The 27,326-nt window shown below is 40.2% G+C and overlaps 1 long non-coding RNA gene across 1 annotated transcript in view; it reads right to left on the minus strand.

The window, feature by feature from the left end:
- Positions 1-27,326, minus strand: part of LOC145722023 (uncharacterized) — a 53,811-nt gene that overhangs the window by 14,439 nt on the left and 12,046 nt on the right. The window contains exon 2 of the long non-coding RNA XR_014146058.1: positions 18,316-18,406. This is a non-coding gene — a long non-coding RNA (uncharacterized LOC145722023). The remainder of the gene's footprint in view (positions 1-18,315; positions 18,407-27,326) is intronic.

Consider the following 27,326-nt stretch of genomic DNA (forward strand, 5'->3'; position numbering starts at 1 on the left):
TTGTGTAATGAACAAATGAACCCACAAGGCAGGAGACCTTGGTTGACTCTAAGAAAGCCACCTCATTTTTTTCTGTGTTTTCAGCGAGGAAATTCAGTGAGTGGTGCTTTTCAACAGAGAAGTCACATATGCATTCGTTCATTCATTTCCTGAATGTTTACCATGTCCTTACTGAGCAGGACACCGGGGAGACTCCTGCACCTACTTTCAAACTCCAGAGAATCCTAGAGGGGGAGGCTGGGAGGAGCCAAGGCCAAGAAAACATAAAAGAATGTTGCCCAAACTGTAGCTAGAAAATTCAGAGAAGATGCAAAGTAAGGACATGATCAAGACAGTACAATTTTGCTTCTGACTTCCTAGGACCACCCACTGACTGCAGCAAAGGGTTGGCTGAAGAAATCTTGCAGACACAGCACTCAGAATATAAAATGTGCTTTCCCAATCCCCAAATCTGGCACCAACACAATGTTCTGTATGGAGGAGAAGTTAGCCCTGCGAAATCTCCGTTGGTCAGCCCATACAGAGGCTAAGGCTCCAGCCAGAGGTCTGGTCCTGAGCAGTAGCTAGACCTAGCTCTCCGAGACTCCTGCCCCTGTATATTTACCTGGGGCTCTTCTTCCCCAGTAAACAGCACTGCTTCCTCCCACCATACATTGGACGGAGTCAGTCTCCCTGAGCAAACTTCTTCTGTCTGAACATGCAAGTCTCTTGCAATGTGCCATGCTCTGCACAAAGAGCCTCACATACTATGCCTCTTCATTTGGTAAGCTCCAAGAGAACACCTAACCTAACTGCAGTTGCAGCCTCTTCCAGCAGTGGAATTCTTCAAGATTTTGTTTATTTATTTGACAGAGAGAGCACACAAGCAGGGGGAGCGGCAGGCAGAGGGAGAAGGAGAAGCAGGCTCCCCGCTGAGCTAGGAGCCGGACATGGGGCTCGATCTCAGGACCCTGAGATCATCACCTGGGCTGAAGGCAGGTGCTTAACAGACTGAGCCACCCAGGTGCCCCCAGGAGCAGTAAGTCTGCTTAATTCTTAATCAGTAAGTCTGGAATTTCCTGATCAGCACTGTGAGGCTATTTGAATAAGACCCCCTACCTTCCTGGAAGCAAGAAGCAAGGGTAACCTTGCCTGAAATAATCTACTCTTTTAAGTCCTTTGTCCCACCTTCCTTCTGCTTATAAAAGTCTTCCATTTTGCATAACTCCTCAGAGCGCCTCTCTCCTCGCTAGACGTGATGCTGCTCAATGAAGGACTTGTTGAAAAAAAAAATTAAATAGATCTTTAAACTCACTCAGTGGAATTTCGTTTTTGTTTTTGTTTTACATTAACCACATAGTCTCAGCAGAGACACTATGGCTGTTCACTACAGAAGAAAAGAGAGCACAGTAACTGATAACACGACCCTAAGAAAATTAATCATCCCTCTCTGATTTTCACTTAGAACAAAGTACGCAGCAATGTGACTGTCTATCCTTTGCCCCAACTTTTAAGTAGCTTAACATCCCCAGCAGCTCCTTCCTGAATGAGCAATTAGTGGAACTGTATATTGCAAGCCAAGCAAATCCTGTCTGATAAAAGAAGTGGTTGCATGTTATCTTTAACTTTGCATGTCAAAGATTAGAAAATACAAATTCAAGTGACTGAAGTATCTACCATACAAACCGCTGATAATTCCTGGATGTGCCCCCACCCCGGGCAAGAACAGCAAGGAAGCTAGAAACGAGTGTGTATTGCAAAGACCCCAAATCTACATGTTTGATGAGAGAAAAATAAGATGACATGATTTTGAAAACAGACTGATGAGACGCCTAGAATTAATTTGGGGCTTGGAAAAAGAGAAAATGTCAAATAATCTCTAACAAAGGTCAACCTAAAGAGCAAGTGTGTGGAATTGCCTGCCTCCTGGCTTTCTCCATGGGAAGCCTTCATCATGGCAGGCTGGCTGCGAGTCTTAAAAAAAAAAAAAGAAGAAGAAGAAGAAACCTACTGGATCAAAAAGACTGGGAGCTCCACAACAGAAATGCACTTCCAGACTGAAATGTGTAAGCACTGCTGTCACTTTGTTTTGCTTTTGCACTAACTCAGCCAGAAGAGCCTGGAATACCATTCTTCAGAACAGTCTGAGCAACAGAAAAGCTGTGCCCATTCTTTCGATTTCCTCATAGTCCCTTCACGAGGAAAAGGCCTTATCTTTCCAAACCAAGCATAGCCTCCCAGGCCCTGCACCCCGCCAGCTAGCAGCTCAAATGTGATTTTGGCATGATGCTATCTGTGGATCTGTCCTATCTGCTCACTCTCTCTCAGGATCCTTGGCCTTCTTTTCTTCTTGGTAGTTGTCTTATATCCCTCCATCCATCACTGACCTTCTCAACTTTTTGTCTCTATCACACTGCCTTACCAAGAGCCCTTTGAATGATATTTTAAGTTATAGTTTAATAATAATTTTTTTTAATTTTTTATTATTACGTTATGTTAATCACCATACATTACATCATTAGTTTCTGATGTAGTGTTCCATGATTCATTGTTTGCGTATAACACCCGGTGCTCCATGCAGTATGTGCCCTCCTTAATACCCATCACCAGGCTAACCCATCCCCCCACCCCCCTAATAAAAATTTTCTAACCCAAGGACTTTCTCTTTCTATGATCATGATTTAAAATCATGTGTAATATCCCAAATGTTGCTCACTTTACATTTCCCACAGTAGTTAATGCAAGGTATATTGCCAATCTTTGGTGCGTGCACTTGGGAGAATCAATGACTGTAGGCATGGTTTTATTTTGGTTGCAGGGTAGAGATGAGCATCACTTAGTTCACTTCTGGAAAACACATGCTTCTCACACCTGATGAAGAGCTAACATCAGAAGCGAGTTATAACAACTTACATATGGCTTAATTTACTCCTTACTAATTTTACAGGTGAGCGAAGTGACATTCAGAGATAGGGTAAAAAATTTGCCCAGAAGGGTATTTCTGGCAAATGGCTGAACTGGGCTTCATATTTAGTTGTCTTCATTAGAGATAGATGTCTATATAATATTAATTCTGGAGGAAAAGGGGAAGGAGAGGAGGGCCAAAAAGAACCCTTGCCTCCTCCTGGACACACACTCCTCACAAACTCTCCAAGAAGACTTAAAATTCCAGGATCAAAGTTTCAGTCCCTTTGTTTAAAACAGTGTTCCCATTAAAATGCAAATATAAGTAGGAGTAGAAAGATGAACTATAAGCTCTCAGTCATTGTCACATTCTTGACAATTACCCTTGGCTCTTTTCCTGAAAGTTGCCTTTGATAAGGACCAGTGTGCCAGAGAGAATAAGCCTCAGGCTTAGGAGGAGCTGGGCAGCTCTTCTCGTATTTTGGTCCTGGCACTGTGTAAAGTGTGCTTTCCTACAAGTCCCCCACCCTGGGGAAGTGTCACTAATTTAAGGAAATCTAATTCTAAGGAGAATTAGAAAAGGATAAAGATTGAAACACCTCTGTCTTCCTCAGCATAAATTTTAACACTAATCCCTAATTTCTAAAGAGATGTTTATGCCATCTGCTTAACGCTGCCTACCTGGCCCTCTTTGAAATAGTTTATGCTTGGTCCCTTTGTATATACTGTATTTCTTAAGGGTTATTGACAGGGAGGACTTTTGCCTTCAGATATGGCTCCTGGTTTATAACAAACAATTCAATAGCAAACAGATCCATTGTATTGAGTTTAAAGGACTACCCATCCTAAAACCAAACAAGATACCAGCCAAAGGTCCCCGAGAAGGTCCAAGGGTTTTAAATAGCTGTGTCATAGAAACAAAAGGAAAGAAAAGGAGGGGGAATAGAGGAGGAGAGAAGTGTGAAGGAGGGAGAGAGGGAGGGAAAGAAAAAAAAAGGAAAAGATTGTCTCTAAAACTCTGTCTTTTATTCTACAGATTGGCCTTTTTCTCCCTCTTTCCTCAGACTCAAACAATGTTACTTACCTACCTAGCCCAAGTAGCTGGCTTGAAGGATGCTTCAAGCTCCATATTCTTATCAGGAGCATCTAGATCCCTTATGTATTGTTACCAGTTTAATGACACACTGAAATTTAATCCCTCAAGTAATTGGGTTTTATCTCTGTAAGACAACCAACACTCAAAACTGATTCCCAACATGTCTATTGCCTACACAAGAACAATAATTAGAGAAGAGTTCAAAACAATGAATGACCAATAAATGTCAACTGTGAGGATGATAATGATTGATAATGATAACCACGACCATTTTCGTTAACAAGTATCTGAAAAACATAACTGATGTTGGGTGACTTAACATTTCCATATATGTGTTATCTTTCGGCAATTAATTTTAAAGTCATTGCATAAATGTGTGTCCATTTGTACCAAACACACACAGACTACACTACTGATATTTTCAGTTTCATATTGCCCAGAAGACTTAAAAGTGAACATTTCTTTTAGTTTCCATTTTTGCCAATTCTACCCTTCTACCCCAAAGAGAGATGCAAGTACACTGTCTCAAAAGAGTCAGTATTCACCAAAACTGTAACTCAGCCAGGTCTCCTTCCACTGCAAACCAAAGGCTTCCCAGTATGGCAATGCCCTCCTGCTCTCAAGCTCAGGAGCCCCATGTTTATGAAGACTGTGAACAGAATTTCCGTTCTCCCTCCTAGAAGAGCTGGCAGAAACCATACACTAGGGCAGGTGAAAGTCTCAGAGAAGAACATTGATATCAAGATTTTGCTTTTATGAAATTGTGCTGACTTCAGTGACTAGGAGTAGTGTGTGGGAAACCAGTGTCCTCTTTTTAAGAAAAAGGGAGTATTTGGCACATGAAGTTGTTTGAGGAAACATATCATAAAAACTATCTACTCTATTCTGTTGCTGTGGTTGTTTGTTGTTTATTAGTTGTTTTTAAAAGTATATACAAAAGTAGGGGAATGTATCAAACAAAATACATCTCCGCTTTCTCTGCATCTGCAGATCCTAGTATGGTGTATGTAACAGGCATCCAATACATTATGTTCAATAATCAATTGATGAGCTTCTGGCCCTGAAGAATCTGATGGGCTAATGACACCAGATTTTTATAGAAGAAGAGAAGTAAACAGAGTTCTTTATGGTGAGTATTGTTAAAAGACAAATGAGACAAAATATTAAATTTATTTGAGCAGAAACTGATTGGAATAGGGCAGCGACCGACAGGAAGTGGTCAGGAGTGCTCCACTGACAGGAGTTTTAGGAGATTTTATAGAGAAAAGGCAGAAATGAGATAGGGAAACTGAAGGACTCCTTAAAAATCTGCGTTTGGCTCCTTCCCCTGCTTCTATTCTTGCTAGGACCTGCACCCCCACCCCACTTTACACATGCCTCGTAATGCAAATAGTGTGTGTCCTCCTTGTAAGGGACAAGGAGTTAATGATTTCCTCAGAATAGATAACATCTAAGGAAGGACCCAGTGAGAGCAACCAGAGGAGGCATTATATGAACATTTCGACCACCAGCGCTAGCCATCTCAATGTCAAGGCCCCCTGGCTCCCAGGAACAACACCTGGACCCTTGTCTTTGTTCTCACCAGTTCCTAATTGCCTGAGGGGACACCTATACCAGACCATCACCCTCAGTAAAAACCCCAGGCCCCCCAAAAAAACAAGACCCATGCTCTGGCTCTTTAACCTTTCCCAGCTCCCAGACGCTCATGTGTATCTGCCCTCTCTATATCTTCAATAACCTCTGCTCTCACCTCCTGCTGGCTTTCATTTGATTTCCATCCTGCATGAAGCCAAGGACCCTCTTGGCTGGTCCTTCCTGACCCCCTCTGGGTCCTCGGACCATGCCTGTTGGCATCAGAAGCAAAGTAAGGAAAGAATTCATTAGCTATAACGTAAAGTCTAGTTGGTTGTTTGTGATTGCTGTCCTTGGGTTTCAAATCTGTAACCTTGAAGCTCGTACAGGTTTAGATTTTAGATGGCCCACATAGGCCACCACAGTGTTAGAGTCACTTCAGTCTAATGGTCTCCGTGTTTAATTAATTTAACGGCGTGGACTTCGTACTCAACCCCAAATCTTCTGAATGAGTGAAGGTAGAGTTTAGTTTGAAACAGAGAATCCATGTAGGCTCCTATGAGTCGGAACAGGGGTAGGATTTTGAGTTAATTGGAGCGTGATCAAGAGCCCACAAAAAGGATGGCTAAGTCCTCCTCCATAAGGTATACATAATAAATCTAGAAAATCTACCCAGTAGAGGGGGCTGTAGGCCTAAGAGTTCTACCTGCCATGATATGCAAATGAGGCAAATCTTAAGATTCCATTTTTCCGCGTATCTCCAGATGTTTGCTAGACAAGAGACAAGAGATGTATCAAATGCATCTATATATCCAATATATCTATATCTACGTATCTGTTCATCTCACTATCTATACTTCTATAATCATCATAATATAGAAAGTAGATCCTGAGTTGAGACATGGGTATGGAGTATAAATAAAGAGAAGGGAACTGATATGGGGGAAATAAATATTTGAAGTGCTTTTCTATAAGTTTGAAAAATTCTGAAGTTATATACAGGAAGCTCACAGATCATTAGAGTGAGTTTGTTTTCTTGATCCAAGTGGGATTGTTAGCAAACTCACATTGTACTTAAAAAGTTCTGCCTTAGGGCACCTGTGTGGCTCAGTCAGTTAAGCATATGACTCTTGGTTTCAACTCAGGTTATGATCTCAGGGTCATGAGATGGAGCCCCTGATCAGGTTCTGTGCTTACCATGGAGTCTGCTTGAAATTCTCTGCCTCTACTTTGCCATCTGCCCCTCCCCACTCTCTCTTGCCCTCTCAAATAAATAAATAGAATCTTAAAAAAAAAGTTCTGCCTTACTATACAATGTGGTCTCCAGGGGCTGGAGTGGAGTGGGTGGAGTGAGACCTAATCTTCATATCTATTTTTTTTTAAGATTTCATTTATTCATTTGACACACATACACAGAGAGAGAGAGCACAGGCAGGGGGAGGGCCAGAGGAGGAGGGAGAAGCAGGCTCCCCGCTGATCATGTAGCCTGATGTGGGGCTGGATCCCAGGACCCCGGGATCATGACCTGAGCCAAAGGCGGACGCTAAACCAACTGAGCCACCCAGATGCCCCTGCATATCTATTTTTGAAAGTCTGGCACTGGAAAGTGCTGTTCCAGGCATTTTAAAGACAGGAAAAATGTTAAGGCTGGTGATAAGGTACGCAGGACATAGGAATAAAGACTCTAAACAAATAAGGGGACAAAGGAACTTATCCAAAGATTGGCAAGATACTTGAAGGGAGTTCTGAAAGACGGTTTTCAATGGGACAGATATTCTTGGCTGAGGGAATCATTTGCCTTTTGACTCACATTCAATGGAGCTGATAATCCCAGTTCACCAAGAATATAGAAAAACACAACATTAAGACTAGCTCAGAGGAAAGTCATGAATAACTTCAGTAATGGTGGGAAACTGTCCCTTTCTTCTCCTCACTGAAGCCACAGGATTGAGCTTGACTAGGATTTAGAGACTAGAGATGTGAAGCTTTGGAGTTGCATTAACGGAGGAAGCCAGGAGGTATAGGGACAGAGACCACCAGAGCAGCTCCCATCGGACCAGTTTAATGGCTCCCAAAAAGATTGTAGAACAGCTCTGCAGTTTTCTACTACAGGAGAAAATTCTAAGTCCTGGTAATTCCAGTGGTGGTAGCTCAAAACCAAACAACACCTTCCAATCACCGCCCATGATATGATTCATACTTTTTTTTTTTTTTTTTAATTCTCTCCAGGCTACATCTAACTAAATAAAATGCCTCACAATGAAAAATCAGATGGTTGCACGTTCAGGGTTGTCTTTGCCAGTGAAGACATATTACCAGTATACTCTATACTTTCCACAAGGAAAGTGGCTCCTTGAAAATATTTTCATCAGGTTGGTCATAATAGAATATCTCACAAACGTGAGATTTACAATGACTTCTTTTTTTTAATTTTTTTTAAAGGTTTTATTTATTTATTTGACAGAGAGACACAGCCAGAGAGGTAACACAGAAGGGGGAGAGGGAGAAGCAGGCTTCCTGTGGAACAGGGAGCCTGATGTGGGGCTTCATCCCAGGACCCTGGGACCATGACCTGAGCCGAAGACAGATGCTTAACAACTGAGCCACCCAGGCGCCCCTACAATGACTTTTCATTTGTCTTTAAGAGGTTTCTTGTATTGACCAGTTACCAAAACAGCAGAAACTTGCTGTATTATTCAAAGTGACTATTGTCACTCAGTGTAAGATCCACCTTCTTCTTGCTCCCTGCCCTCAATGTAACAACAGACTTCATTACATCCATAAATGGCCAGCATTTGGCAATATAAATTTATTTTATAGATGGAATTATTTTAGAGCTAATACAGACTTTTGAAAATATATAGTTCTAAAGTTGGAAAACAGGATAAGGGACATTACTCAACTTTTCTAAAATAACTCAGCAGAGCTAGAAGTGCATTTTAATTTTTTGACTCCAAGTTTTCTATTTTTTAAGGTTAATCATAACAACAATATCAGTAATGATTCCAAAATTTTAGTTACTTACATTTTTGAGTATTTTCAGATATTAAGGTCTTAAAAAAATGTTTCAACCATAGGCTAAGCTTCTGGTTCTAGGCTAAAATTTATTCAAAATGTCACTGGGCCTCTGACAAGATATTTAATGATTTGGATGAAGATTGTTTGAATTTATTAAGACCAACAACAGCAAGGAAAGAAATTTAATAATTTGGATTATTTAAATAAAGTTTCATGGCTCACCTCAGAAAGGTTCACTTGAAAGGAAGAATAGCTTCATACTTCTTCATATGATTAATAGATACCTAGATGGAGGGGAGCAAATAAAAAACTTTGGGCTCTTATAAGGTTTACCATTATTTTTCCACAGCCCAAAGAGTATGATAGTGAGGGTCACTCCACCACATCATTGACTAGAACCCAGTACAGAAATAAATTAGTCAAAACACAGCACACAATGCAATGCACACACTTGGTTTTCTCTGCATCAGCCGCATGATTGAGTGAGGCTAGATGAGCAGCCAGCCTATTCAGATTGAAAATAGCTGCCTTTGACCCAGAGGAAGAAAAATGAAGTCCTTTATAAGGTAAGGCAGCAAAAACTAAAATGGAATGTTATACCATATCCCCACAGTGCACAACCAATGAGCATCGTAGCAGAAGAACAGTGTGGCGGGGTAGAGGGATGGAGATGTCAGAGAACATATGGGAAGAATCTCTTCTGTGCAATTGTGTTCAGAAATAGAAACCTTTTTACTTCTTGGTATTTTTTTTTCTTCCTTCTTTTCTCTTTTTCTTCCCCCAATTCATTTAATGCCAAACTAAAGAAAAGATATTCCCATTAGGTGTGTAGATCTAATTGCTGAATAACTGTAACCCCTGAACAGGATACAGTAGAGCTGTTATATGTATGTTATTTATTCATATATTTATTGAATGGTACACAATATAATGAAGATCTGCTAAGTATAAGGCTGTATTCCCTAATGGTGATAGAGATATGATGACTATTTTTGCTCTCTTGAAGTTGGTCATCAAGAAAAATGATCTGGATAAATTCCAAATTGCAATAAATGTCTTTTTTTTTCTTTAGTTCACAAAATCTGGAAAATAGGAAGAAATTAGCAAACTAAAAATGCTTAAGACTCTCTGAAAAATGGAATATGGATAAATTGGATGAAGGGAAAAGACCACAGAGCAGACCAAAATATGTAGAAAAAGATGGTTACAAAGGGAGGCTAATTTCAGAGGTTGTTCAGGTTCAGGTTTGATTAAGTTAGAGAAAATGAGAGGGCTCTGGGGAAATCATCAGGGTGCTTAACTGAGGAACTTTTTTTTTAGAGCAGCAGGCTGCTTGGAACCTTCTCTATTTTATGCTTTTTTTTCCTGACCAGGGATTTTACCATTGGGAATGAAAAGTAGGGCAATGTCTCAGGTGACTGGCTACTCCAGGAAAAACAGAGATTCTTTGCCTCAAATACAAAGCATGAGGCACCTCTTCAGTAGCATATGTAGTCAAACTCCCAAAGATGCTAGAAACAGGCTTCTGCAGTCAGAACAGGCATCCACGGAAAGGAGAGCTGGGATTATAATTGGCAAATAAAACCAGACATTTGAAGAGAGCCAATAACTCGAAGGAATGGTAATTCACTCAACAACTGGAAGAACACTCAAGGATTCAAGATACAAGGATGCGTATATAATGAAATTAAACATTAAGTAAATAGATATAGGATAATGAAAGCCAGGGTTCTCTCTACTGGATGGAAGTTAACAGATAATCAAGGGGAAGAGGTTTGAACAATCTTTGTGGTAAGGGATTGGAGTTGGAGACATCAGTATGAACTCGTGTTTAGATTAATATAGACACTGATGGGTATTATGTATCTATAGATATATAGATATAGATGGAAACAGATTATATATAATATAGATTATATATGTAAATATATAAATCTAAATCTATCTTTATCTATAGATATACAGATCAATACACATATATATGACTTCTTACTCCTTCAGCCAAGAAGGCTTAGAGGCAAGGAAACTTCAGTGAACAAACCTTGCCTCAGATCTTGGTTTCTAATACCATTCTCAAGTTAAAGAAACTAGGGCTCCTGGGAGAAATGGCTGATTATAGGTCTGAAGCAGTACATTTACAAAATGAGCCTGGAGTATCTTGTAGCATCAGAAAGTAAGGCAGCACCAAGAAAAAGAATTTTTAAATGATGGGAATGTATCAAAGGACACAGGAGCTCTAACTGAATGAACTTCCAATAAACAAACCTGAAAGTAGTGTCAGAAAGTAAGGCAGTGCTAAGAAAAAGATAAACAAAGCTGAACAATTTTGAGCAAAAAATAAATAAATAATGTGCTATTGGATTATAAACCTACATATAAAATAAATATCCATGAGTCCATATTGATATAAATAAATGGGTGAATAAATAAATGGGGAGAAGATAGGGCGCCTGGGTGGCTCAGTTGGTTGGGCGACTGCCTTCGGCTCGGGTCATGATCCTGGAGTCCCTGGATCGAGTCCCGCATCGGGCTCCCTGCTCGGCAGCGAGCCTGCTTCTTCCTCTGACCCTCCCCCCTCTCATGTGCTCTCTCTCTCTCATTCTGTCTCAAATAAATAAATAAAATCTTAAAAATAAATAAATAAATAAAAATAAATGGGGAGAAGAGACACATCTTGTGTGCAAAAGAATCCCAAATAATTTATGTAGGTACTCCATCCTCAAGGATGTGGAACATAATTTCCTATTCTTTAAGTGAGGGCTATAATTGGGACTTCCTTCCAAAGAGTAATTCAAGGGCAGTGGAAAGAGTAATTTTACAAATGGAGAAACTTGACAAACATACACCACTCCAGCCAGTGATCAAGGTCATTCTCACCTGTAGTAAGTTATGTTGACAGCATGAACTCTTGATATATTGTGATAAAAATCACACTTTACCTCTGCAGTCTTCTCCCACCAAAATCTATAATCCTAGTCTAATCAGAATAATATCAGACAAATTTCAATAGAGGGACATTCTACAATATATCTGACTATACTCCTCAAAACCATCAATGTCGGGTGCCTGGGTGGGTCAGTTGGCTAAGCGTCTGACTGGCTCAGGTCATGGTCCCAGGGTCCTGGGATGGAGTCCCTTGTCGGGTTCCTTGCTCAGCAGGGAGCCTGCTTCTCCCTCTCCTGCTCTGCCTGCTTGTGCTCTCTTGCTCTCTCTCTGTCAAATAAATAAATAAAATTTAAAAAAAAAACAAAAACTGTCAATGTCACCAAAACCAGGGAAAGCCTGAGAAATTGTCCCAGCCAAGAGGAACCTAAAGAAACATGGTGATTAGAAAATGTAAAGCAGGGGGCGCCTGGGTGGCTCAGTCGTTAAGCGTCTGCCTTAGGCTCAGGTCACGATCCCAGAGTCCTGGGATCGAGCCCCGCATCGGTCTCCCTGCTCGGCGGGAAGCCTGCTTCTCCCTCTCCCACTCTCCCTGCTTGTGTTCCCTCTCTCTGTCAAATAAATAAATAAAATCTTTAAAAAAAAAAAAAAAAAGAAAACGTAAAGCGGTATCCCAGATAGGATTCCAGAACAGGGAAAGGACCTTGGCTAAAAAGTAAGGAAATCTGAATAAATACGGAGTTTAGTTATTAATAATGCATCCATATCAGTTCACTGATTTTAACAAATGTATCATATTAATGTAAGATGTTAATAATAAGGGAAACAGTACAGGATATATGGAAACTGTATTATGCTCACGATTTTTCTGCAAATCTAAAAATGCTCTAAAAAGTAAACTTTACTTTTTAAATAATTAAAACATAATAGGTATACTAAGACAATGCAAAAACCTGCTTACCACTCTTGAGCCCATTAAAAAAAATCAAGATATACTGAAACAAATTTTTTTTAAAAATCTGAAAAAGAAAAAAATCTCATGTATCATTGTATCACTAATACTTCTGTATTATTACACCTTGTGATACAGGAAATACTGGTGAGCAAAGAAGTAAAACTTTTAATTCAAGAAAGATTTTGTTATGTTGCAAAACATAAAAATATTATACAGATTCTATCAGTAAAATCTTATATGTTACCAATGTCCTGGAAAAGGGATAGGGGGCAGTGACAAAATTCTTACCATTTTGCAGGGAAGGTAAAAATATTGATTAGAAAGATATTTATAGGAAACATAAAGTGATTTTGTATTAAAAATTTAAGAGTACCCACTAAAGCAGTGGTTCTCAAAGTGTTCTGTAAAGTGTTGTGCAACATCATTATCACTTGTTAAATGATTATTATTATTATTAATAATGTAAATTATGGGGCCCATCCCAGAACTAACGAATCAGAAATTCTGAAAGTAGGGCCAGCAGCCACTCTTTCAACAAAATCCCCCAGATAATTCTGATGCGCTCTAAATTTGAGAACCTCCACACAGAATGTACAACTTGAAAAATAATAATAAAGGAAAAATGAACTCTAAAAAGTGGTAATCAGTTCAGCATATGGCAGGTTAGGAAAAAAGAAACAAACACTAAGAACATAAAGTAAACAGGAAAAATGATTGCAAGAATTAACTCAATCATAGAAAAGTGATCACAATAAAAAGGCAGAGTAAAATTGAGTAAAATCAATTTACTCTCAGATTAAGTAAAATTTCAAAATAAAATCAGATGCACGCTGGTTGCCGATAACACAAACAATGGCAGAAAAAGGGTTAAAATCAGAGAATGGATAAGAACTGATGAGGCAAATTTAAACAACAACAAAAAAACAAATATAGAATTATTAATATCAAACAATAGAATTTTAGGTAAAAATATGAAATGGAACAAAAAGAGATATCCCATTTGATAAAAAATGAATTTGTCAAAAAGATGAGAAAATGAGTTTTTTGCACCTCACAAAATGGATTTAAAATATAGAAAGCAAACAGTAATAGAAATGTAAGGAGAAATAAGCAAAGCTAAAATTATACTTGCAGATTTTTGCATATTTCTGGGGAATAAGTGGGATTCTAGGGTGAGGAGCAGGACTTTCACTTTTGAAATGATTTATTTTAAATTTACATATTAGAAATGGATTGCTCTCACTGTGAAAAAAATGAAAATCTAGTAATAAAGCTAAATTTCTCCTTGATTGCCTACACCAATCCCAATCTTTCTACAGTTACCCATTCTATGAGTTCGGTACTGTCCTTGTAAACATTAGTTTTTTGTTTTTTTGTTTTTTTAAGATTTTATTTATTTATTTGAGAGAGAGGGAGAGTGCATGCACAAGCAGGGGGGAGGAGCAGAAGGAGAGAGAGAATCCCAGGCAGACTCCATGCTGAGTGTGAAGCCCTAAGCAGGACTTACTCCCAAGACACTGAGATCATGACCTGAGCTGAAGTCAGATGCTTAGCTGAATGAGCCACCCAGGTGCCCCTAAACATTTTAGTTTTAATAGCACTTATGCAATATATGGATCTATCAAAATATACAGTTTGTTTCATTTGTTTTCCTTTGTTTGGACTTGACTAGTTTCACATAAATGATAGGATCTTTACATACCAATCTGTGTATTTCTTTTTGTTTTTTTCTTTTTTTTTCATTCAATGCTTGGAGTGAAAATCTCTCCCTTGGAGAACTTTCCATGTCAGGATGTAAATCTATCTCATTTTATTTAACTGTTACTTATCCCGATATACTCTTGTTTATCTTACCATTATCCTTTTGGTGAACATTTTAGCTGTTTCTAAATTTTCGGCTGTGTCTTTATGAATGCTACCTTGTGCATATGTATGGTTTATTTCTTTGGAATCACAGATACCTCAAAGAGAGCTTGTTAAAGAGTATGCTCATTTAAAATATTGAGAGATTATGGCAGATTGTTTTCCATAATGGCTACATACATGCACCAATGTAGGGTTAGAGTTCCTGTTTTCCTACAGGTGTATCAACAGTTGATATTAAATTTATTAATTTTTGCCAAATGAATGAAATTCTATTTCATTATTGGAATCATTTTCATTTCTCTTACTATCCATTTGCATTTGCCCTTTTGTGAATTGCCTATTTTGTATCAAATTTCTTTGTGGTTTAATTTTTGTCTTATTGACTTGTAGAGATTATTATATACATTAATCTTTTGCATATTACATTTATGGCAAATATTTTTTACCAAATATGGCACTTGTCTTTTAACTTTGTTATGATATATGGATGCTTTCTTTCAAACTATAGCTTTTGGACTTTGGCATGTTTTTATTCATGTAGTACAGATGTTTTAAAGTTGTCTTTGCAAAAACTGTAAACCCAGTGACAAAGGAATAGAGATGGACAATTTAACCTTTTCCCTAGAGATTAGGAGAAACTTCCAAGAAAAAGAGTGCTGGACCTTTCCAGATAGACAAGAAAGGAATGCCTTTCTCTTATTACCTGCCCCGCCCCCTCCGAGAGGGGGAATCTCTATTCAGGAAACCAATGTGAGTTGACTATTCAGGCCATGCAAGGGTATGGAGAGAAATGTTGCTGGAGGAAAGGCAGGATGCCCTGTTGAGCATCTGAACTCTTTTCAGTATCCTGAAATAACAGGTGGTTTTTGACAATGTCACCTCAAGAACAGAGCTAGCCACACAATTGCAGGGGAAGACCTTGACCTCTAAGTGGAAATTTGCCCCATAAAGGAGAGAAGACAAACTCACAAAAGGTTTTGTGGAATAAATGGAGACAAGGGATCTCATGTTCATCCAATGGGCCTAACCTGTGGCATTTCAGACTGGGTTACTACTGGGATCCTATTGTACTTATTCACTATACTTGACCTTTGGCCTTTATTTCCTGGCCCTATACTTATCTGGCTTTAGGTTGTCTGGGAAAAGAGCCTTGGATTTGAATTCCAGCTTGGATACTGTTGAGTTGTGCCCTGCAGGTCACTCCCCAGACATCAGTTTCCCATTCATCCTGAGATGAATGATTTAGATGATTTAGTTGGTCCTCAGTTTTTCTCCTATCCTACTAAAGCACAATTTTATATTTCATAGTTGGAATGTTAAATAAAACAACCTCATAAAGTAAGAACACTTTGAAAATAATATAAACACTATAAAACTTGAAGGCATTGTTAGCTGTTAGGCTGCTAGCCTTCTCTCACTAAACAGGGAGAGACATGGAGAGTGATGTTTATTAATAGGTCTGATACACTATCCGAAGCTCAGAGACAGAAGACATAAAAGTGAATAAGGCATTTGAAAATTATTTTGGCAGTGAAAGTATGAGAAGAAAAGAGGAAGTGATTAAAACTACCCATCAACCAACACAAGACAGAAAGAAGAAACACATGTGCGTGCACACACAGACACACATACAACACTATGAAATACTTCAAAATAACCACAAAGGGGAAAAGAGATAATTGTGACATCAGAACCCAGGAGCAGGTACACAGATAATAGAACTAGGTTTGCCAAGGAAAATGGAAGCCTTCTCTCCCTGTGAAAAGAAGGAAGGACAAGAGCACCGAGTTGGAAACCGAGGTAGGTAGGGGAACAGAGATGAAAAGCAGTGAAGCTCATATATAGGGTTCCCAGATTCGGCACATGAAAAAACAGGACACCAGTTATTATTGAATTTCAGATAAGCTATTGATAAATTTCTTTTTTTAAAAAAAGATTTTATTTATTTGTTGGTGGGGGGAGCACATGCAGGGGGAGCGGCAGGCAGAGGGAGAAGCAGGCTCCCCGCTGAGTAAGGAGCCCAATTCGGGACTCGATCCCAGGACCCTGGGATCATGACCAGAGCCAAAGGCAGACGCTTTACCGACTGAGCCACCCAGGCATCCCTATTGATAAATTTCTAATGAAAGTATGTCCCAAACAATAAAAAGTACCCCCAAAATATTGTTTATCTAAAATTCAAACATAACTGGATATCCTGTATTTTATTGGGCAACCCTACTCCTGTTTTGATCTCAGTATCGGTCTAAGGACAAAGCCAGCTACGAAACCTTGTAGCTCCAGTTCAAGCTGGAGAAATATCCAACAACATCTCTTAAATGACTCACAGACTCTTCAACATAATATATCATAAGCTTAACTTCTGAGTTTCTCAAGCCAGAAACCCTTTCCTGATGGGTTTCTACCTTACTGCCAAATCTGTTTCATCACAAGGGCTGACAAATCCGTCCTCAGGACATGTCTCAAACCCCATACACTTCTCTCCATCCTCACTTCCACCACCTTCATTCAGAACCCCGTGATCTCGGGCCTTGATTAATCCAATTGTCTAGAGGGGACTTACACCCTCCTTCAAACTTTTCTTCACCCCACCACCAGAGTGGGTCATTTTGTTTTATTTTTTTATTTGAACATAGTTGGTGCACGATGTTACATTCTTTCAGGTATACCAGAGTGGATCATTTTATTTCCCTGCTTATAAACCCTCAGTTGCTTCCCCGTAAACTTCATTCGTAATTAGACTTCTTACCATGGCCCACGAGGCTGAATGTGACCCTTCCCCTGCATCCTTGTGCCACTTGCCATGCAGTCCACTATGCTCCAGCAGCCTTCATCTTATTTTCTCAAACATGCTAACCTTTTCCTCCCTTGTTAGCACCCCAGGCTGCTCTTAGCTTCCTCTTAGGTTTTATCTAAATATTATCTCTGCAGAGACTCCTTATCCAAAGTTGGTCTAGCAAGCTGGGCACAGATTTGACTTCCTCTAGTGACACCAATCTTGAAAAAAGACAGACGGGACATATTTTTGAGCCCCGCAAAAATGAATGATAAAAGCTTGATCTAGTCTGTCATCTCTCTTACCCTGTGCTTCCTATGACATTTCTCTTCCAACTCAACTAGTTTACTCACTTTCTCAGCTCATTTTACAGCTGTGAATTTGCAAACATCCTTTCCCTTAGTATGTGACATACCCTGGCTTTCGAATTGCCCATACACCACTTTTCTTTCAGTCCCACTGAAGTTCTACCTTCCCCTTGACATTCTGGGGCACACCTCCTTCCTTCTCTAATCTCCAGGTGCCGTGTGGCGAGGCAGAGAGAACACACAGTCACACATTCGTGGTTTCAGTCCCACCTTCACCACTGACACACTTAGCTACTTAACTTCTTAAAGCTTTAGGCTCTTCAACTACGAAAAATGGATTATAGGACGATGCTTATTGTTTTAGAGGAAATAAAACAGATATAATAACATAGTTCTTGGAACACAGCAGACAGCTTACATTAGATTCCATTTTCCCTTTTCCTTGTTTCATGCTTAGAATATGCCACCATAGGATCTGATAATTAAGATGCAAAATGATAAAGATGTAAATTAAGAGAATCATAGGACCAGCAGAAATCTTGAAAGTCATCAAGCCCCTGACTAGGTCATTCCAGAACACTCCAGAAGGGCAACTTTCCTTTTCTTTAATGCCACTGGGCATTAAGACTATGGACTTGGCTCTGAGAGACTGTAGCAGGAATTACAAGCTGAGATTTATTCTTGTCTCGTGGAGAACTTTGAAGCTGGACGCCCTTCTATTATTCTCTAAAGATCTACCTGCCGCATATAGACCACCTAAACCTGTTCTACATATTGAAGATTTTGGGGAACGGGAGTATTTTGTTCTGTTTATATGGATATCAATTGATATTCACACTTGCTTCCAAATTGCTTTTCTGTTAATCTAGAATGAATAGCTTCAACTCCCGAAATGTTTTACTTTCGATATCTAAAAATTATTTTGAATATATTTTAACTGGAAAAGAAAAAAGCTTACCCTTTTCTCTTTGGATCGTAGCAAGAAAGGATTCTCAATGAAGGGGAAGGACGAGATGATTTTTTTTTTCTTTTCCAGAGTTATCAGCATTCTGAAAATGAAAAAGAGTGTGTATTTTAATTCCGAAGAAGGCAAAAATCACAAGCTGGAGCGAATATAAATTTATGACGTGAAGTGACCAGAAAGCACAGTTCAGTTGCAGTTTAATTGGTGTGAAGTATCCATTTCTTATTATTGTTTTAGGTAATCACAAACTGAAATCTGGTCAGAGAATTTGCAGCTCTCCCTTAGTGCATCCTCCAGTCTCAGAGATTCTCTGGAAAGTGAGCATCTTCTCCTCCCAATCCCTGCATGGGTGTGTCCAAGATCGAAGTCTTCTCTTTGCAAACCAGGTATTTCCTGATCCCAGATGTAACATGGACAGGCTGGACTCTCTAGCAGTCTTTCCCTTCTCGCTCTCCCTTCTTCCAAGCAAAGACTCTTCATCAGCTAGAGAGCAGCAGAACTGGAATCATTCTGCAGGGTATTTGACAAGCAACATGGCTTGTCACATAAGCTTGAAAGAGGAAATCCAATTTTGTAAGGGAATTTGGTTCTAAACAGTTTGTTTCTGCAGAGAATTCTTTAAGTGGAGAGAAGGGGATGACTGGATCATCTAGGCTGGGGCACTCTGGAGGCCTATTAAAGAGTTTAATTTATTTGTATTTATTTTACATTTATGCTCGGCAGGGAAACCTCTTGAGGAAAGTATACTGTGCATACATACTAAATGCCAGCTACATCGGTTTCCACGTTCACTCTCCTCATAAAACACGACTAGAGCACAATAAATATGGAAATATAAAATGCATTAAATTAAAATGTTATTAGTTAAAGCAGTTGTAGGAACTTCTTATACATAATCATAAGGCCTGGCTCCCCTGGGAACATCAGGCAGGATGTTTCATGCAGTTTCTCCCATGGAGACTTAGGAGGAATCAGGCATTATAAAACCCCTGTTCATCAAAATAGATTCATTTCAGCCACTGAAGAGATCTAAACTATCATCACCTCACATGTCTCATGTCTTATATGATAGACTTGGAGGGTAGAAAAAAAAACAACCAAAGCCAACACAGAAGGTGGGCCATCCATCTTAGGTTGGAGTTCACCAACACAAAGGCAGGAGAGAGTGGTTTTCTACTTTCTATTATCTAGGTATAATATAATTGTATATGAGAACAAGGAAAATGTATACATTTTTGCCTATTTCTTCAATAAATTGCTTCAGTGTGACATTGGGCAGGGCTGTTCTCCTTACTAAGGTACTTCTTGCCCCAATCATCCAGGACTGGGGTGGAGTCTTGAGGAAGGAACGCTCTGTAAAGTTAGATGGGCCTGAGTTTGGAATCCCACATCCACCAATTAATAGCTCTGTTCCTTTATGCAGTTTTCCTAACCTTCTCTGGACCTTTTCCTTTAAGGTTTTAGATAAAAGGGTTGGTGAGTGGGATGGGAAGATAATAGGTAGCCAGTGACTATTCATCGGATAACAGCTATAGCAACAGATTGAGTAGCCACTGTTTTTATAGCATTTACTGTGCATATCATGTGCATGCAGAAACATTGGCAGAAGGAATACAGGAGTATGGATTCAAAGAAGTCCACTAATTGTCAATGCTTATCGGGCATCTACCAAAAGACAACCAACACAACAAAACTCTGTTAAACTACAAAAGATGTACAAGATAAAATCCTGGCCCATAGACATCTTTTACAAGAAGGAGACAAGTCTAACCCCCACTCAACAAGATCTGAGACAAATACATAGTGTTGGCAACACACACATGGTGTCTAGCAAAGAACAAACTCGGATCAGTGGATCGCAGCCGTAAGCAAGACTTCGTGGAGTAGATGACACTGGCCTGGGGTAGGGGGGCAGAGAGGAGGGAGGACAGAGAAACCGGGAAGGTTCAGGAAGGTATTTCAGAGGGCACAAAGAGCACGTACAAATGCTTTGAGTCACGAAGCACACAGCAGCACATTTGGGGTTCAGGGAAGAAGTCAGCCAGGCTAATGTGGAGGCTTTATGGAGACATCAGCAGGAAGAAAGCCAGGCAGCAGGGGTTGGGCTTGAAGCCACATACATTCTGGAGCCCCAGGAAGTCCCTAAAACAGGGGGGGGGTAGTTAAGAAAGTAGAGTCTGGAGTCAGGAAAAATCATGTCTATTAGGGGCGCCTGGGTGGCTCAGTTGGTTAAGCAACTGCCTTCAGCCCAGGTCATGATCCTGGAGTCCAGGAATCGAGTCCCGCATCAGGCTCCCTGCTCAGCAGGGAGCCTGCTTTTCCCTCTGACCCTCCCCCTCTCATGTACTCTCTCTCTCTCTCTCTCATTCTCTCTCTCAAATAAATAAATAAAATCTTAAAAAAAAAAAAATCATGTCTATTAGTTGCTTTCCGTGTAGTGAAGATTTTAGTAAAAACCACCTAGGATGGCGGTTAAAGAAGGCAAGATGCCCCAGGGAGGGGGCGGAGGGCCTGCAGGGGCCAGGCCTGTGGATCTATCCCTTAATTATTCTGCTTCTCTTCCAGAGGGGAGCGTACACAGTACATTCATTGGCAAACCATTCTCCACAATACTTTATGGGCTCAACGATTAGCTTGAATTATTGAAGAGGCAAGCTAGGGCTCTTCATGCATTGCTAACGAGGCACACTGTTTCTTTCTTTCCTATTTCTCCCTACGTCCCTCCCCCAGACAAAGATTTACCCTTTCTTTGCTCAGGACCATTTGAAGTAGCTGTGCTAGCTTGAGAGCTTGAGAAAATAAGCTTTGCAAGAGCCCTTAAGAGCGAACTGGTGAAACTGCCCTGAGAGTAAAGGTGTTGCCCAGCTAATAAGCCCGGTGACTCACCAAGTCCCAGGCAAGGAGTTCTGAGCAGAGAGCCTTCCACGGGAGACCAAGGGAGGGGGGGAACCGTGTGAAGCGCCAGAGGCAAACACTCAGCTGTGGGACTGCAGGGGGGCCCCAGCTAGGGGAGGCCTGTTTACTTTGAGCACTGATAATCTGTTTACTTTGAGCGCTGATATTGGGGGGGAAGCGGTTGAGAGCCCTTTAAAGTGGCTCCTCTGGGGACTTTGAGGCTTCCTCAGAAGGAAAGGGAAGAAAAGAGCTGGGTCCTCGGTTATTGTTGTTCTCAGCAGGGGCTCCTGAAGCAGAGCAGCCCTCAGGGAGAGCCTCAGAGAGGCCCCAGGAAGTCCAGGAATGTGAAGGAAGCCAAGAGCTAACCAGGGAAGAATGTGGTCTCTTGCCCTAAGGCCGTGGCTCTCAAAGTGAGATGGCCAGCAGCATCTGTTTCACCTGGGAACTCATTGGGAATGTAGATTTTCACCCCCACCCCAGATAAACTAAATCAGAAACTCTGGAGGTGGAGCCCAGCAGTCCTGTTTAACAAACCCTCCTAGGTGATTCTGATAGAAACGCAAGCTTGAGAACCACCGCCCCAGGGAATGGGCTCTCCTAAAAGCTACTTTCTGTGCTAAGGGTCTGTGACTTAACCTGATTTGCCCAGCTCGTGGACAACAGAGCTGAAATCAGAATTCAAGCTCCTCCTTCCCATCCAGTAATCTTTTTACAATGACTTGATGAGTCTAATCCAGCACTAATGAAAACCAGTATTAAAATGATGTTATTTCAAAACTTCCCAAGGTAGATGGTTGATAGGTCAAGGTAGAGAATCAGGCTAAAACTTCCCATCTGTTACGGAATTTCTCCTGAAATCTCCTTGTCCTTCGAAATACAGTTCGTTTCATTTTGTTACAAGATCTCTGTCCCCTTAGTGCCTGGGTTCTTGGTCATGGCCCTTCGAAGAACGAAGAGGTAGACCAGCCAAAGAGTGGTGGGCAGCAAAGCACTGTTTATTGAGTAATAAATAATACAAAGCTGCCAGACAGGGAGGGGGGCCCCAGAGGGTTGCCCCCGGAATTTCAAAGTTTAGGGGATTTTATGAGCTCTTTTGTGGAACTATCGTGAGCAATCAGGGTGTGCTGAGTTGTGCCAATCAGGGCTTTGGTCACCTATCTGTCTACCTATTAAGTTAATGTCCACGTGCTGATTTTTTTTTTTTTCTGGCTTATGTCTTAACTGCCCCTTGCCCGTGATATTGACAAATGCTTTTGTGGTTAATTGTCTTATTTTAGGACATTATGCAGAACTTATTTCTGCAAAGGCTGCAAAGCAGAATGTCAGTGCGGTGTTGTCTAAGCTGCAAAACACAATGTCAGTGATGTTTTATTTCAGCTGTCCTGATTCCATATTTTCTTGCTGGGACCCTGGCCCTGACTACCTAACTGTCCAACTAACTCCTAACAATTTTAGACATTTTGTTCTGGAATAAAAGGCACTTAAGAATGATGTAGTGCTTTATACATTTTTGGAAGTAATCATCTGATTATTGAGCATTTTACATCTCAGCAAAGTAAAAGATGTATTTTTTTCTGAAATGAATAATTAGATGTTTAGAATAAGCATAATCACATATACTGGCCTGCTACCAAATGACTATTTCCAGTTTTGACCCTGTTGGAGATTAGGAGTCAATTGTCATTAGTTTATTAGGAGCATTCTGTTTGTCAAGGAATGTAGTGCATTTACGAGTATACTGAGCTATACACAAGGCCCCAGCTTGCAAAGAAATTTGGATTTATTTAAAGGAAAAATGTCAGATGATACACCAAACTATATTCAAGGGTAACTGATAACGGTACAGACTAGAAATCCAACAGGAGACCCCACGATTCCCTCTTTTCATTTAGTCCTAATTGGAGAACTAGCACTCTGAGTTTTCCTTTATTTTTCTGTGATATAAATATTACCTTCTGAAATGAGTGTTCTTCCAATGCTCTATTATGTTATTCATGCCTTTTCTCACCTGCTTCTGCCTGAATGTCTTGATTCAAGTCGACCATTTATTGAAATTACATTTCAGAAATCAAAAGAGCAGCTCTTGTAGGGGAAAAAAAGAAAAAAAACCTGGAAGGGGGCTTGAGGGTGGAGCTGACAAGTGGTGTATGCAGGTAATTCCACAAGAAACAATCGATGCTCCTCTACAATAGGAAATGAACGAGATGAATTTTTACCTAGTCCTCTGGGGAAATCATTCAAATATACACTCTTATCAAACTCTAATAATGTTCTTGCTTCTGCCTGTTTGCTTTGATGAAGCTGATAATAACAGAAATCTACATTTATTTGCATTTTTCTACTAGAAGTCACTGAAGCATCCCAGAACATAATTTTAAAGTGCATATGCCTATAAGTGGCAAAAACATGAAATGTCATACAAATGCAGGCAGACGGGCTCAGAAATGGAATTCATTTCAGGAATGATCTGTGAGCTTGCCTCCCTCTTCTTGGTGCCCTTGACCTGAGAGGCACGGAAGGAAGTATCTTTCTGTAAGTCTCCTTCAGGGTAAAGACAAAGTATTTCTCCCCCGCAGTGCAACTGATACTCTCCCACTTCCATTTCTAGCCACCCTCTCCCTACAAACACTGATAGAAACCATGGAGGGACACAAAATACTACTACTTAATGAATTCAACGAAAAATAAGCTCAGAAAAGGTTTTATAGATCGTCTACTCCGTTCATGCCCCTGTACAGATTTGACAAATGTATCCCAGAGAATGTAAATGACTCTTCTGAGACCACAAACCAATTGAGAAGCAGAGTCAAGGAAAAAAGGAAAGCTGTCCAGTCCCTACTGCTGCCAACTCCATTCCCCCCACCATCCTTAAGGCACTGCCTTCAGGCTCAGAACACACTTTAGGGAATCCACTGCTGTTTAATTTTTAAGATTCCATTTTTTAATTTTATAATTCATCATACAAGTTGTCATTTTTACTTTGATTGAATACTGGTGAAAGAACACGTGTCCTCTCTAGCTCTGCAATGCAGGGATTCTGTGACTCAGGTTAATTTAAGGGAGTCAATCCTAAAACCATCTGCAGGAGCTAAAGCAGAACAAAAAAACGGGCAGTTTCAGTCAGTGACGCTCTCCTTATACATTTGTTAATCTTGTGATTTATTTCCGAAGGGTTGTACGGTGCATGGGTGGTGGTGGGCAAAAATAATGTTAAAGATAAATTAGAGCAGAAAGTTTAGAAAACTGGCAAGGAAGAAAGGCAAAACCTCAGTTAATTCAAGAAACAAAACAAAACTTTCTTCCACTACAAGGCACTGAAAGTCTCCCATCAGTTTTTCAGCTGAATTCGTTTGGAGCCTCGCTTTTCAAACACCAGAAAGGGTGGCAGATTTTGTGCCTATGAATCCCAGCACCACCACTTAGTAACTGTGTGGCTTTAGGCAAGTTACTTAACCTCTCCATGCCTGAGCACCTTTATCCATGAAAGGGACAACAATCATACACAGATACTTGTTTTTGTGAGTCATGCATTCATCCACGCAAAACCCTCAAAACAGCATGTGGAATAATGAGTGCTCAGAGATGTTAGTGATTCTTTCAGTTGTTCATGCTAAATACAGTGCACGCCAAGTTGGAGAATCCAGTTTTCTACAAAACAGTGATTAGTTCTATGGTACTTTCTAGGGCACAAAACCTTTTCCTCTACCTGACTGCATTTCCTATTGCACCAAACTATGAGGGAGCAGAAAAGATCATTATTATCCCCATTTTATATGTCACCCAACTGAAATAAAGGGAACTATATTCAGATTTTATGTGGGAAAATGGGATTAGAGCCCCTGACCTAAATCTCATTGAAACTGCTATAGAAACCTAAAGAAGGATGGAAATGAAGTGCCTCATCAAGGCTTGAGTTTAAATTGAACACATTTTTCTCTTCCTCATTCTTGAAGCCCACCCCCCTTCGCTTGTTTTTCTGTAGAATCCTTTGTTCCAGCAACTAGGTATCCATGTTGACATCCCACTGACCTCAAAGTACACTTAGTAACGAGCCTCAGATGACGGGCGCCCGCGCTAGTCTGGAGACCACGCAGAAGACATGACCACCCCGGCTGGCAGCACATAGCAGATTCCTACGGAAACTGCCCGGATCCTGCATTTTCCTAGAAAGCCCCTCAGCTTCTCACTCCGGGGAGGGGGGGGGCGGGGCTTGCTGTTTTGGAGGCATCAGCCTGCCACAGCCTCCTTTGCCTGCGGAAGTAATCAACTATCTTCTTTCTTTACCCCCTCAAACTCTGTGTTCATGTTACAGATTTCTGCTCTGGAGCACAGAAGTCAGTGCTCTGCTGGTACTGTGTGTAGTTACTTAATAGCAAATTTCCCAATTTCACCCTTACTCCTGGATCGAAGTTGGAGTGAAAGTTCCAAAACTAGGGTGGGAGGTGCTGATCACATGAACTAATACAATGTATCAGTTGTATATTATTGACTTTCTATAAATTATTATTTTCCCATTATAAAAAAAGAAAATAACATGAATATAAATGATAAAAAATAAATCTGGTCTTGCGGACGATCCTGTTTTGGACTCTATGTTAAATCCATTGAAAATGTTAAGGATTCTTAAAATTGAGAGTTGTAGCCCACATTTGCCTTAGGAAGTTGTGGGATTTAGACTAACCCAATGGGAATCTGAATAAATAATAACGTATGAGCAAGTTTGTGGGTTTTTTTGAGGTGGATGGGGAATAGCTGGGGGTTTTTTTTGTTTTTTTGTTTTTTTGTTTTTTTTTATCACTCTGAGTTACATAAGGCTTTCCCATGTACAGAAGGTTTGCACTGACCCCAAGGAAAGCTCATCTAATGATTTGGCATCATTAGACTTGACCAAGCAAGATAGACAGACAGATAGATGGATAGACAGAGATTAGATGGATAGATAGAGATTAGATGAATAGGTAGATAGATAATAGATAATTCTGGTCCTTCATGCTAACACTCAAGTCTCAGAGCCTCTGCCCAAAAGCAACAAAACTTATGGCCCCTTAGGGGCGCCTGGGTGGTTCAGTTGGTTAAGCGACTGCCTTCGGCTCAGGTCATGATCCCAAGGTCCTGGGATCGAGCCCCACATCGGGCTCCCTGCTCAGTGGGAAGCCTGATTGTCCCTCTCCCACTCCCCCGGCTTGTGTTCCCTCTCTCGCACTCTCTCTGTCTCTGTCAATTAAATAAATAAATCAGATCTTTAAAAAAAAAGAAAAAAACTTATGGCCCCTTAACCAGTTCACGCAGGGTTGAGTATACCACACACACAGTTCTGCAACATGTCATGTGTTCTTGGCTTGGTTGTTTGTTTTATTTTTTGTTTAGCTTAGCAGTATGTCTTAAACATCATTCTATAGCAGCATACCTGTTTCTCTTTCATTATTTTCAGTGATGGAGAGTACAGCAGTGTGGATAGTTTTTTAAACAGTCTTCTCCTTAGTCTTCTGCTATAACACAAAATGCTGCAAATGTGCATCTTACACACTTTTGGAAACATGAATATCTTTCTTTTTGAAGTTTACCTATCAGACTTAATGTGTTCAATTTTCACATTGCAGCAATTCTTGTTTCATGAATTGACCCTTCCTGAGAAAGTCTTTGAATATTCTCAGCATTTTGGAAGCCTTCATTTTACCCTTATGGGAATAAAACAGCCATTAAGCAAGAGGAAAAGGAAAGGATAAAAAATGCAGAGAAGAGGTTTTTTTTTGTTTCATTCTCTTCATGTTGATGGGGGGTCAACTGTGGGAGCAACAGAACATTGTAGCCATGTATCTGAGTATTATGAATAGAGATGCCACATCTTCTTTTAGGGTCATTTAAACACCATGTAATAGATACAAATGATAACGATAAGACAGAGAGCCCACATTTTTAAAATTCTTAAAGAAATCTCATCCTATAATCAACTATTTCTCTATAAACTTTAGAGGAACTCCCTTAGTGAATGAAACAAAACTTTTTTTTCTTTTTTTAAATTTTTTATTGTTATGTTAATCACCATACATTACATCATTAGTTTCTGATGTAGGGTTCCATGATTCATTGTGTATAACACCCAGTGCTCC

The sequence above is a fragment of the Leptonychotes weddellii genome, chromosome 6 (assembly GCF_054177405.1).
Source record: "Leptonychotes weddellii isolate Sample4059 chromosome 6, ASM5417740v2, whole genome shotgun sequence".
NCBI classification, from domain to species: domain Eukaryota; kingdom Metazoa; phylum Chordata; class Mammalia; order Carnivora; family Phocidae; genus Leptonychotes; species Leptonychotes weddellii.